Source organism: Mesocricetus auratus, unplaced genomic scaffold (genome assembly GCF_017639785.1).
Source record: "Mesocricetus auratus isolate SY011 unplaced genomic scaffold, BCM_Maur_2.0 Super-Scaffold_100044, whole genome shotgun sequence".
NCBI classification, from domain to species: Eukaryota; Metazoa; Chordata; class Mammalia; order Rodentia; family Cricetidae; genus Mesocricetus; species Mesocricetus auratus.
Window position 1 is genome coordinate 1,562,462 of NW_024429221.1, and position 12,576 is coordinate 1,575,037.

Here is a 12,576-nt window from a genome sequence, read left to right on the forward strand (position 1 = left end):
AGGCGGCTGTGAGCTGGGCACTGAACTCAGGTTCTTTGCAAGAACAATATGGGCCCTTAACCTGCCTCTGTTTGTTTTCCTTGTGTCTGTGGGAGCGATTGTGCCTGCAGAGGTGTGGAACGCCTTTGAGCTGGGGTTACAGGCATATGGCCTGATACAGGTGCTGGGATTTGAACTCTGGTCCTCATAACGGAGCAGCGTGGGCTCCTAACACCTGAGCCGTCTCTCCTACCCCAATTCAGACACTCTGAATTCCCTGTTTTGTGTAGGTCATGACCTTTGGCTGTGTTCTAAATCCAGTTAGTCCAGGTGTAGCAGAATCTTGCTGGACTAATTAGTTAGAATACCACTGATACCAAATGGACGGCTTCCACATACTGTGCCCAAAGTCTTTTCATTTCCGTCTGCAGCCTTCAGAAATCTTCTAGAGCTGGTCTAGCCAGAATCCCCCCAGCCTTGATGTGTCTTCTCTTCACCCCTCTCTTGGCCATTCCTCTCAACTTGTTCTCTTTGTGTGTGGAGACGAGCACACTACACCAAGGTCCCCTGCGGCAGCTGTCCCTCTTGCTGTGAGTCTTCCTCACCTGTGTTCACAAGTGACAGGAATGTTCTCTCCCTTGAACTCACCGAGGTGAGTTCCTGTTGTGTGTGTGTGTGGTGTTCACAAGTGACAGGAATGTTCTCTCTCCTGTACTCACCGAGGTGAGCTCCTGTTGTATACGTGTGTGTGTGTGTGTGTGTGTGTGTGTGTGTGTGTGTGTGTGTGTGTGTGTGTGGTGAGTGTTGCTGCTTCTTCCTGGCTGACTCCCATGAAAGCTGGGAAACTCTTGGGAATGACACACCTTGGCGGCAGCGAGGCAGGTTTGGTTTCTCTGGTCTTTCCCTCCTGTGCCCAGTCTACAGTGTATGCCCAATAGGTGTGAGGGGCATGAGCTCCTCGCCTGGAGATTCGCCCTGAAGATCAAAGGAGGAAACACAGGCTGAACATAGCGCAGACTAGCAAGAAAGGAAACCGAGCTCCGAGAAGAGATGGCCGCAGATCAGGCTGGGGCGGGTGGGGAATATAAAAACTGCTTGATTGAGTCCTGGGGAGTGTGCAGGAGCAGAGTCAGGAAAAAGTCCGAAAAGTGTATTTTGGTCACAGGACAAGGCCCGTGGCCGCCAGGGTCCCAGTGCCATTGATTTCGGCTGGCAGTGGAGGGTCCCTGAAGGCTCTTGAAAGAGGCAGATGTGTAACTGGAGCAGAGCGTCGTGGAGATTTATGTGGAGATGGTGATAAGCCAGAGCTGAAGGGAGACGGGAGATTTTAAAAGCCGCCACTTCAGCAGCTCTGTGGTAACCCAGCAAGATGATGGAAGGCTGAGTGAAGTGTGGAGGGGGAGGGGAGAGGCACTCAGGGGTCCTGAATCATCTCTCCTGCCTCCTTCCTTTCTCTGCGAGGCCACAGGCGGCTCGGAGCAGCACAGCACGGCCCACAACATGGCCGTATTTCTTTAAGATGCTAAAGGTATCTGGGCTTCTCAGAAATACTCAGATTACACAGATAATTCACCACACAGATGGAACCAAAACAAAACAGTAAACCAGAGAGAGCCTTGTTGGCTGGAAACTGCAGTTTCCCATAAAGACATTATGTAATTAAAATTGAAGTTCAGAAGGTCATGTTCTGATTTGCTATCTTCCTAGAAAATACATTTTCAGGCTTTAGAAAACACTCAGAAGCCTCATAAATTAATAAAAATATAGGCTAAAGACTCGGGGAAGGAAATAATGGATCATGGTGAAGCTTGGCAGTGTGCGGATCGAGCAGCTCAAAGTAAGTCAGGTGCTGTCAGCTCCAGCCTTGCTCTGCGCCACGGAAGGGAAGGGCTTATTGTTCAGAGCAGCTGTCCATCATCTCCCTTTGTGGAGCTCCCCTTCCTCTCCCTCTTTTCCAACATACGAGGGAGCCATTGGATTCTTGGAAATCTCGACTTCTACCTCACTCCCAGGGGAGCACCGAGTGGCCTTCACTTGGAGTCACTGCATGTTTTCTGTGAACTGGTGTAGAGGACATACAGAAGGCCACTGCTAGCTCTGACTCCAGCTGGCTGACGTAACAAGGCTGACGTAACAAGGCCTTTTTATTTCCTTCACAAGAGGTCTCAAGGTCTCCACCATGTTTATCTCCTAAGAAGCCTCTTCCAGCTCCAGCTAGGCTCCCAGTCCTAGCTCTGCCAACACACAGCCTCAGATTATCTTTCCTCACGACTTCCAGCAGGTGCTCGGAGAGCATACCACACGACTGGGCCAGGGAGGAGCCTCTGCGTTTTCTGTGTAACTGGACCACTTGAGGACACAGCTTCGCCTGGGTCAATGAATGGCCATGAAGATATCTCTGCTATTCTGTTACACATTGATTCTTGAACTTATCATTGGTAAGAGGAACACACATCCTGACTGTAGGTCACATGAGTTGGGATCCCAGACACCATGTAGGTATTTGGAGATTGTGGCGTTAGCTGCTTCCTGGTCTCAGTGTTGCAGTACAAAGCCAGCGTCTCACTGGTGTCCATGTGTGAGCCTCCCATGACTTCCTGGTCCCTGTACACTATTCCTGCTGTCCTAGTCAACCTTGAACACGAAGATTTTCCCCCCAGGCTTCATCAGGACCTTGGAACCTCTCACACATCCTTCGTGTTTCAGACAAGTGCTTTCCGGACCAGCGAAATGTCCTTAGCTCCTCCAGATCCCAAAGTCCCTTCTTTCTGGTGCCTCCAGCACCATTTTCCTGACAACTGCGTGAGGCTTGACTTGGATTGTCATTGATTCATTCATTCAACAAATTCGGAGAGCTACTGAAGGTACTTTGTGGGAGCCAGTGATGAAGTACGCGGCAGGTGTGGCGATGGTCCTGTCTCCTTGAAAGCAACATCCTGCGTTGAGGAGACAGGCATGAACAAGGAAGGAAATATGTAATTCATGTTACAGTAACTAGGATGAGGGCAACCTTACTGATGCATTGTGAGAAAAAATCAGGGGTCTACCTTAGGCTTTGTGCTCAGAGGAGGTACCTTGAGAAGGCAACATTTACAACACGAAGTAAGATTGTTGCTTAGACAAGAGAGTAATAGGCAGAAAACACAACTCAGGCAGAGGAACCCGTCAAAAACCCTGAGCTGAGAAAGAGACTCAAATATGCAAGAAATGGGAAAGGTTTTAAAAAATGTGTTAGGGGCACGGTGGCTGAGGGCGGCTAGCAGGACTCAGATAAGTTCAGAAATAGAGGAGATCTGATGGGAACTTTCAGGGCCAGGTTAATGACTTAAAGTTTAGAGCTAAGGATATTGGGGAAATTTTGAAGAGTTTACAGCAGAGCAGCCATACCACATATCTTGTTTTGCAATTCTTTTTTAAATTTAAATTAAGCTGGGCGTTGGTAGCGCACGCCTTTAATCACAGCACTTGGGAGGCAGATGTGGGTGGATCTCTGTGAGTTCGAGGCCAGCCTGGTCTACAGAGCGAGTTCCAGGATAGCCTCCAAAGCCACAGAGAAACCCTGTCTCGAAAAAAACCAAAAGAAAAAAATTAAAATATAATTACATAAGATGGTGGCTATACTTGGGTGTCAACTTGACTACATCTGGATTAACTAAAACATAAGTGACTGGATACATCTGTGAGGGATTTTCTTAATTAAGTCTTTTGGAGTAGGAAAGTCCATCTTTAACACTTATTTTTCAAGGTGGGAAGATCCCCCTTTAATGGGGGCCACGCTTCTGCTTCCAGCCTGCATAAAGGACATGGAAGAAGGAAGCTTTTACTCTTTGCCTGCTTGCTCTTGCCCTCACTGGCAAGGTAATTCCTTCACTGGCATTAGAGCCAGCTTCTTCAGGAGTCTGGCATATACTGAAGACCAGTTGAGACCACAGCCTGTAAGACACTCTAGTAAATCTCCCCCCCCTCTCTTTCCCCTCTCTCCTCTCTCTCTCTCTCACTTCCTCTCTCACTCTCTCTCTCTCACACACACACACACATACACACACACATACACACTCTCTTTCTTTCTCCCCTCTCTCCTTTCTCCTCTCTCTCCTCTCTCTCTGTCTCTCTGTCTCTCTCTCTCTGTCTCTCTCTCTCCTCTCTCTCTGTCTCACACACACACACTCTCACACACACACACACACACACACTCTCTCTCTCTCTATATATATATATGTTCTTCTAGAGACCCCCGACTAATGCATATAATTTCCCCCTTCTCCCTTTCCTTTCTCCAGTGCCTCCCACGTATTATCCTCATGGAGGCATTGGTGTGGCTGATTCCTCTGGATCCTGAAAGTGGGAATCCATTCTTGGTTCATGTAGCGTCTAGAGATTGACCTGACTTGTGGCTTCTTCATTCCAATTTCTTCACCAGTGTTGCCTCTAGTAAGGATCCCCAAGATTACAGTGGATCACACATAAAACCCAAGTTGATCTCGAGTCCATTGCTCTATAAGAGGTGACATTTCCAGATTTAGACATAAGGATTTATACATCATTGGGGGCATTTATTCAGCTCCCATTGACACTAATCGATTTAACAAGATCAATAGCTGTTGAACAGCAGAGGAAGAATACAAACTAAGGGCTTTTTCTTCTAGGCATAAATCAACACACTAAACCATATTGTCCATTGCCACATTATTGATGGAGTTTGGCTGTTTTAATTAGCTTATACCAGACAATTTAAGTGAGAAATCCAGTTTGTTGAATCCATGACTTGCCACTGGTGGGAAAGCCACAGTGAGGACCCTGGGGTGAGGACCTTGAGGGCAGAGCCCATATGAAAGGATAAAAGGGGATAGAGAACCATTGGAAGATGTCACTAACCAAGGGCGGGGACTTGGGACTTGGTGCAGGGCCATCGGGCTGGAATTTTTGCCTTTGCTAGTGATGAACCCTCGTCAGACCCAGACGGCTCCCTTAAGAGAACCCAGAGGTCTACAGAGAGCTTACATCCTTGCTACTGTAACCGTGGGCCAGCACCAACAGCATCAGGAATATCTTGGTAGCACAGAGAACCTCAGGTACCACTTTAGGCCACCTAAACCACGACTTCCATTTCAAAATCCATCTCGTGGTTTGCATACAGATTTGATTTTGAGAAGTGTTAACTTTACCCCACTTACTGTCTCCATGTGGGAGACAGGGACTGTTACCTGTCAAGCCCAACTTGCTTTTAGAACCCAAAACAGACTGTCTTAAAGCAATGTAAATGCTATTGGCCATAAGGCACAAAGGGAGAGTCTGGGGTAAACTGACCTTACGGCTCTCTGCCGCAGAATCAGGTAGACAGTCGGTTCATTAAGAGACACAGTTTCAAGCCAGAAAAGACAGGAGCCAAGGACATCCTTTGAACATAACCTTCACTTAATTTAAGACATTTGGAAAGCACCCAAGAATGACCTTAGGACTGTCGTCATGTAATGCTAAAAAAGCTACCGCCAGGTCGGAATAAAATCAGATGAAATGTAAATGCCACCTGAACAGAGCATAAGAAGAGAAGACGTCGTTCAAAGGCCACAGCATTAATAGAGGTGAAATCTGAGAAGTCATTAGGAAACTCTACTCAATTATTTTCTAGAAAAACCAGAGACCAGAGGCAAAGTAGAAAAAGCTGTGCACGAATTATATGCTCTGAGTCAGTGAAGTCAGACTCGGGAGCATTGGTTCCTGCCATTGGGCAGGCGCTTACCAAACCCTCTGCATGCGGGGACAGTAGGGAGAAAGAAAAAAACGAGACTGGAGGTTTGCCTATAGAACCCAGAGAGGTAATAAGCGCGGTGCAGTGAGGCAGATCCTCTGGAGGGGCTGGGGGAAGCAGCCTTGTCACTGTCACTGAGCAGTTAGGGAGCAGCAGGAGCAGGGGGCAGAAAGCCCTGAGGGTCTGCCAGTTAAAACCCTGCCGTGCGCCCTTTGGGAATGTTCCTCAGGCACATAAACTCATCCTGCCCTGAATTCTGACTTATAAACTGAGCTATTTAGAACTATTGCCCATTTTGCAGATGAAAAACAATTTTAACAGGCAGGCGTAGTGGTGCCCACCTTTAATCCTGGTACTCAGCAGGCAGAGACAGGTGGGTCTCTGAGTCTGAGGCCAGCCTGGTCTACACAGCCAAGGTCTCAAAAAAATTACAAGGATTTCAGATGATTTAACCCAACATTCCAAAAGTATCCTAGAACAGCTTATAATACTGTAGATGTGTTAACGAGTTTATATTTTAAAAGATAATAAAACTATTTTAAAAACTGTAGACACACAAATGGTTCTGGGAGTTTCTTGGCAGCTGAGATGAAACGGAAAAGCTCTTCATGGAACAAAGTCCTTTTTATAATTAAAGGAAGCAGGCATTGTTTACCTGGAGTGACGGAACATTCCCTCTCAGTGAAATGAAAGGTATTTGTCATTCTAAGTGACGTTTCTGAAATGCTCTCCGTTCCAGCCAGAACTTCACCCAGAAACGACCCAGTTTGGTTCTGGGAGATGGTTGGTTCCGAAGGTTTGGAAACTGGCGAGCCTCTCAGACTTGTTATTGCATACGGCTTCATGTAAGCTTTCGCGGGTGTCTGCTCGCGGCTGAGTTAGCTCTAAAGCCTCCCGAGGTTCCTGTGGCGGCTTTCATTAGTCACAGAGCGCTGCAGGCGCTGCTGGGGCGCAGGATACTGCCAGGGATGGCTCTGTGTCGCCGAAGTTCATTTCGCATTCTGTTTCTTCTGCTGAGGTTTAAACACGAAACGCACCCCCTCCCCGATCATGTGTTTGAATACTTGGTCTGGCTCTAGCTGCGGGTGGAGCTCTGGGGTGTTGTGGAACTCTAGAACCCCGAGCCGAGGCAGAGGAAGTGGGTCTCCGGGGTGGGCCTTGAGGTTTGATAGCTCGGTCAATTTCCTGTCTGCTCTTTGCTTCTGACTGTTGCGGCCCCACGCTTTCTGGCCTTCCGTTCCACGGCCTGCATCTGCTATCATCTGCTCCAGCTGTGAGCCACGGCGAGCCCCTTCTCTCTAGCTGCTGCTTGTCCACAGGAGGAAACGTTAACTAATACATTGTGCTCCATTTGCTTAGTGAGCGAGAACCAAAAGCATGCTCACCTGTTGCTTTTGATGCTATGCCATACTGCGTGACCCGCTTGCCGCCCGCCGGGAGTTGAATGCTCTTCAGGGTCATGGAGTGGAACCAGTGACCTTGTCTTAGGCCTGGTGACAGCCCGTTTCTTACTCTTCCTATGTTTCTAAGCGAAGCTTTTTATGGACTTGTATTTCTGCCTCCCCTGTCCTCTTGAGGTAGACCTGTCACAGGGAAGACACTCTGGAGAGAGAGGGGTTGGGGGAGGGAGGATTTGACAGTCACTAGTCCGTCACGGAGAAGAAACAGAACGGAGTAGAGTGAAGCCAGCCACACACAGGTTAGGGGTGAAGGGCATGTGGGCTCTGGAGTAGCACAGATGGAAAATCAGCTTCAGACTCCCACACTCACTGGCCTGTGACATTAGACCAGCTACCCAGCCTTCATGATTCTGTGTCACCACACTTGACTTAAAAGCAGCATTTGTTGGCTCATCCAGAATTTATCTGCTGTTGACAAATCTTAATACCACAGCTACCAGAGGGCTTGAGAATATCAACAGAAAAATGTGTTTTAGAGTCGTTTCATTTCCCCAAATTCTCAGGGAAATGAGATTCTCAAATGGAACCTTGACCAGTCTTACTGAAAATAATCAAATACTTGTCTTGTCATATGTGGAAATACCTATGATTTTTTTTTAAGTTTTAAGGTTTGACTAAAAGGGTAATTCTGCTGAACTTTGTGGAGGAGTTTGTGTTCTCAGACCTCGATGTCCTCTGTCCTGCAGTTGTCACAGAGGCTTAGCAGATCTCTACTGAGAAAGACCAGGTCACATCCATGTTTTGTAGGGTCTGCATTAAAAAACACCGAATCATATGTTTTATATATATTATATATATAATATATATAAGTATGTCATAAAGAAACCCATTATTTTGTGTACTCTATAACGATATTTGATGCTATATATGGAAAACAATATATTTATTTACCAGAGAGAGAGAGAGAAAGTCGCACAGACCAGGAGTTAGAAGCATGGCTGGCTTCCAGGAGAAAAAAAGGGGAGGTCCTTTTCCTTTCACTTCCTTTTATATCTACCTGTGTCAGTTTACATGTCCCCGCCCTCATGGGCGGATAGCTTTGTGGGGTTCACTCCTACAATTCCCCTTTTAGTCTAAATAGAAGATTTAAATTTGATACAAACTCAAACATATACAACATATATACGTAGAGGGTGATAATTAAGTTATAATCTACTTATCCTAAACTAAACATATCCATTCCACCTAAATTCTAAACTTATCTGAAAGGGATGCCTAAGTCTGAACACCTCCTTCCAATCCGAACCCTAAAATAACTGCAAATTAACACTAACAGGTGTAAACTATCCTCTAATGTCAATAGTAGGGAGAAGGGACGTGGAATTCTCAAATTTACTTCCTGCTGAAGTGGGACAATGACAATCATGGGGACCTGTGGGAAGAAATTGTTAGTGTAACAAGAGTCTTAAGTAGGTCAGTTAGTTATTATGCTAGGAACTAATAGACATTATTTGACAGCCACAAAGTTTAAGTGTCATAAAACAACACAATACGATGTGCACATGTTTAAGTAACGTGGTTGTTGACAACTTCTGTGAAACTTCCCAGGACGCCTCTGAAGCCATGAGTTTTGCTCTGTGTCCCTCAGGTCTGGAGGTCCCAGCTGAGCTCCCTCCTCCAGCCACACTTCCAGCCAAGTGCAATGTGTGGTTAGAGTCTGGGGCTCCCTTAGAAGCCCTTGCCCAGCCCTGTCCTGCATCTAAGCTTTTTTCCAATCCCTCTTTTTGTCCATACCCCACGAACATCTGCCTTTAATGACAGACAGATGGAAATAGGAGTCAGCATTTTAATAATCCATGAAGTGATATAAATGACCCCAAACTCCTAAGGTAAATCTCTGATCTGATGTCTCTTAGCCTCCTTCTCAGACAGGCAATGCAGAGAGAGGGACTCCAGCTGGGCCCTTCATAGCCTATTGAAAAGCTTTGCTTGTTCTGCCTTCTGTGTTAGAAGTCAAGTGGCCCTTGTAATTCTGGTCCTTGTCTTTACTCCCCCTCATCATCAGCCAGGCACAAAACCCTGCCCATTCCTTCTTTAGAGTGTTGATTTTTATACCCTATGGACCCATATAGAAAAAAGTCCTATTATCTCTGAGAGGTAAGTAACTTTCTCAAGTTTCAAAACTTGTGAGATGATGTTTGAGCACAGTGTTACTAACTCTGAATTTAGTGGATATCTTAGTAAACGGTCTCCAGGGAAACAAGACTCACAGTCAGCAGATATAGAGGAATTCATGTAGGACAGGTCACACAGTTATGGAGGGGGGGTTGGGGGAGTTCCATGGTCTGTAATCTAAGTCCCAATCAGTGAAAAGGGCTGAGAATTGTGAGTACTGGTGTCCAAGGCAGACAATGAATGTTGTAGCTCAACTAGAAAGTGAATGTATCTCTTCACTATCTCTTTGTTCTGTTCAGATCGTTAGCCCTTTGTGAGACGCTGGTCAGTGGCTTTTCTTGGTTTGCCTCACTGGTTCAAGTGCTGACCACCGCAGGCAGGCACGCCTAGAGATAGTCGCCAGCAGCCGTATGAGCATCTCTTAGTTCAGCCAAGCTGTCAGATAAAATTGCCTTTCACAATGATTTGAAAACGCGTTGCTCCATGCTCTACAGGGAGGGGGATGAAGACTGTGAAATTTACTGTGAGACAAACAAACCACAAACACAAAAACTCATAAGGAATGAACTTGAGGTCTAAAAACTCCTGATGTTTATCTCTGCACTCTCCAATGGGATTCACAGGCCACAGGCTGAGAAATTTTACTTTAAATTGATTGCTGGTTTTAGCTCTGGTGTGTGAGTGACCTTGCTGTGGTCTGTATCTCTTTCTCCAGCTCACCCTTTCCATCTGTCCTGCTGCCAGCTTAATTGCCCCTGATTGCATTCATCCCATCATGCCTCTGTTGAAAACATCCATGGCAGTGTTGTGGTTGTGCCTTTCATCCATTATCAATCATTTCCTGAAACCTAACTTGCACTTTCTCTTTTGTTTACTCTTCCATAGAATCCATAGGAGGCAAAACTAATGCCTATCTAGTTTATTGTTATGTGACCATTGCCAAGCTCAGAATAGATATGTGTGGCTTACTTAGAGCTGGGACCCTCTTCTGTATGGTCATGGAGAATACAAATTGTAAGTATGTTTGACAACATGCTACATGCCTAGAAAGACTGTTGGAGACCCAGAGATAATGGATACAGCAAATCTCTCAGAAAGGTAGGTTAAGGAGGACTTCATTTCTGGATCTTTCTTTTTTTTTTTTTTTTAAGCTCCAATGTTTTTGCTTAATCCACATAAGCTCTGTTGCTAATTTTCCTTTCCCTTTCCCTTCCTCCTCCCTTCCTTTAAGTTTTTCACTTAGAAGGTCTTTCAAAGTTTAAATCCATTTTCACTAGATGTCTCGCCATCTCTCGTTATAAATGTCTTCTCCAGTTAATTTATCCATACATCCATTAAAATGGTGCTTCCTGAGTACCTTGCCAGGCTCCATGGCACAGGGAGAATAGATATGAACAATGGGTTATTGAAGGGAGATGAGGAGTGGCCGTCCACACACAGGCTATGGAACCACGGAAGGGTCTGCAACAGACTTTACTCTGGGGCCAAAGGAGGTTAGGGAACACTCCAGAAGAGAAAGCGAGTGAGCCTTGGAGGGGGATTTGTCCAGAGAGAAAACAGAAAAGAGGTGTTTTTCAGGCAGAGTTGGGGGCCCATGAATAATTTCATGAGGCTTCTTCTAGAAGCAGCACAGAGCAAAATGCAGTGTGCTTGGATTCACAGCAGAAGTGAGAGTCCAACTGCAAAGGTCTCACACTGTGCCTCGCTAGTGGGACTCCATGGATGTGCCAAGAGCCCTGGCCTTTCTTCTGTAGTCTAGCTGCCTGAATACTTGGCATCTGATGCAGGAATACTGTTTTTATATTTCCTCATCTGTCTTGTCTCCTTTTGTGCATGTATCTGATACTCACAGTAGTGGCTGACTAGGGCACTCTGGTGTGTAATAAGTGCTTAAGGCAAGTCACTGAGGGATAGACAGGTGACCTTTAGTCTCCGAGCTTTCAGATAACCACGCAGAAATTCATTTCAGAAACTAATCCTGATGGTGGCTGGCTGGAGAGTTTTCAGATATCCTTGAAATAAGGGTCATGAGCAGTAACCCTGAAACGTCTTTCGAATCTTCTCTCACAGTAAAAGGGCAGGCCCAGAACTGAGGTAGATCCAAGTGAACCAAGTCCTTCCATAAGTAAGGCCTGCTGCAGCCCTGCTAACCTTTCAACATTGACTGAAAAGCTTGTTAATGCTTACCAAACTCCCGAGATCATGGCAGTCTGAAGTAATCTCTCATGCCTCATTAATCTGCAATGTTTGAAGTAATTTCTAATGTGTAATAAATCTCTGCTCTCTGAGGTTTGAGTTGAACAGATGTGTTGTTTCCGATGAATAATGACAGGCGTCACTCTGCCAGTCAGTCGCTGGGCTCTCAGAGGTAGAGTGGCAGGTCCAGAGGGTGAATCTCCTACTTGTGACTCACACTGCCATGCCCTCAGTGCGTAGGTGAAAGTAAAAAAAATGTATAAATATACAAAAATATATAGGAATGCAAATTAGAGGATTTTTTGTCAGTTTTGTACATATTTACAAAGACCATAGTGCTGTTTCATTGATCTTGTGTATTTTTAGTCTGTTTTCTTTCTGCTCTAGTAGTTATTATTTTTCTCTCCTACTAACTTGGGTTTGATTGTATTCCTGGAGTTCCTTGAGGTGTAGCTACAGTTTCCATCTGAGGATTTTCTGACTGATTGATTGATCACTGTGACATTCTCACCTGGCTTTACTTTATTTCGTAGGGATAAGACACATAGATTTTTTAAAAATCTTGGTTATTAAAACAATTTCTGGTCCCCCAAATATCAGGAAACTTTATCCTTTTGTTTACTTGGTCTGTTGAAGACCAACTGAGATGTTAAACTACTGAATACAATTTGAAGTCAGTTTTAAAACATATTCTAAAATAGGTAAAGATTGCAATTGTTTTGTTAATATACAGAATTCCAGAGAAGCAGTGGTATTTATATTTACCATTTATCCTTTCCATGAATAGCATTAGTTGAGCTTTACTTATTCTACTTCAGGAATTGGAGTGGAAAGCACAAAGAAGCTGGCTTCCCGAAGGATAGTAGGAAATGGAACCAAGCCACTTTGTTGAAGTTGGTTAAATCTGGAATAAATTACTCACATGTATTGCACTCTCTCCAGAAGGTTTCCATCAGCTCCTTAAGTTTATTCTGATGAGTTTTCCATCTCTTTACTGATCGGCCTCCTCTGTGGATGCTCTGAGGAGAGAATCTCAATTTGGAAAGCTACTCGCATCCTTACGATGAACCAATTCAA

At 45.3% G+C, this 12,576-nt stretch overlaps 1 long non-coding RNA gene across 1 annotated transcript; it reads right to left on the reverse strand.

The window, feature by feature from the left end:
• Nucleotides 1-1,573: 1,573 nt before the first annotated feature.
• Nucleotides 1,574-7,280, reverse strand: LOC110343518. The gene is made up of 2 exons (XR_002385825.2): nt 6,384-7,280; nt 1,574-2,915 (listed from the first exon to the last, which is right to left on the reverse strand). It is a non-coding gene; the product is annotated as an uncharacterized LOC110343518 (long non-coding RNA).
• Nucleotides 7,281-12,576: the final 5,296 nt, after the last annotated feature.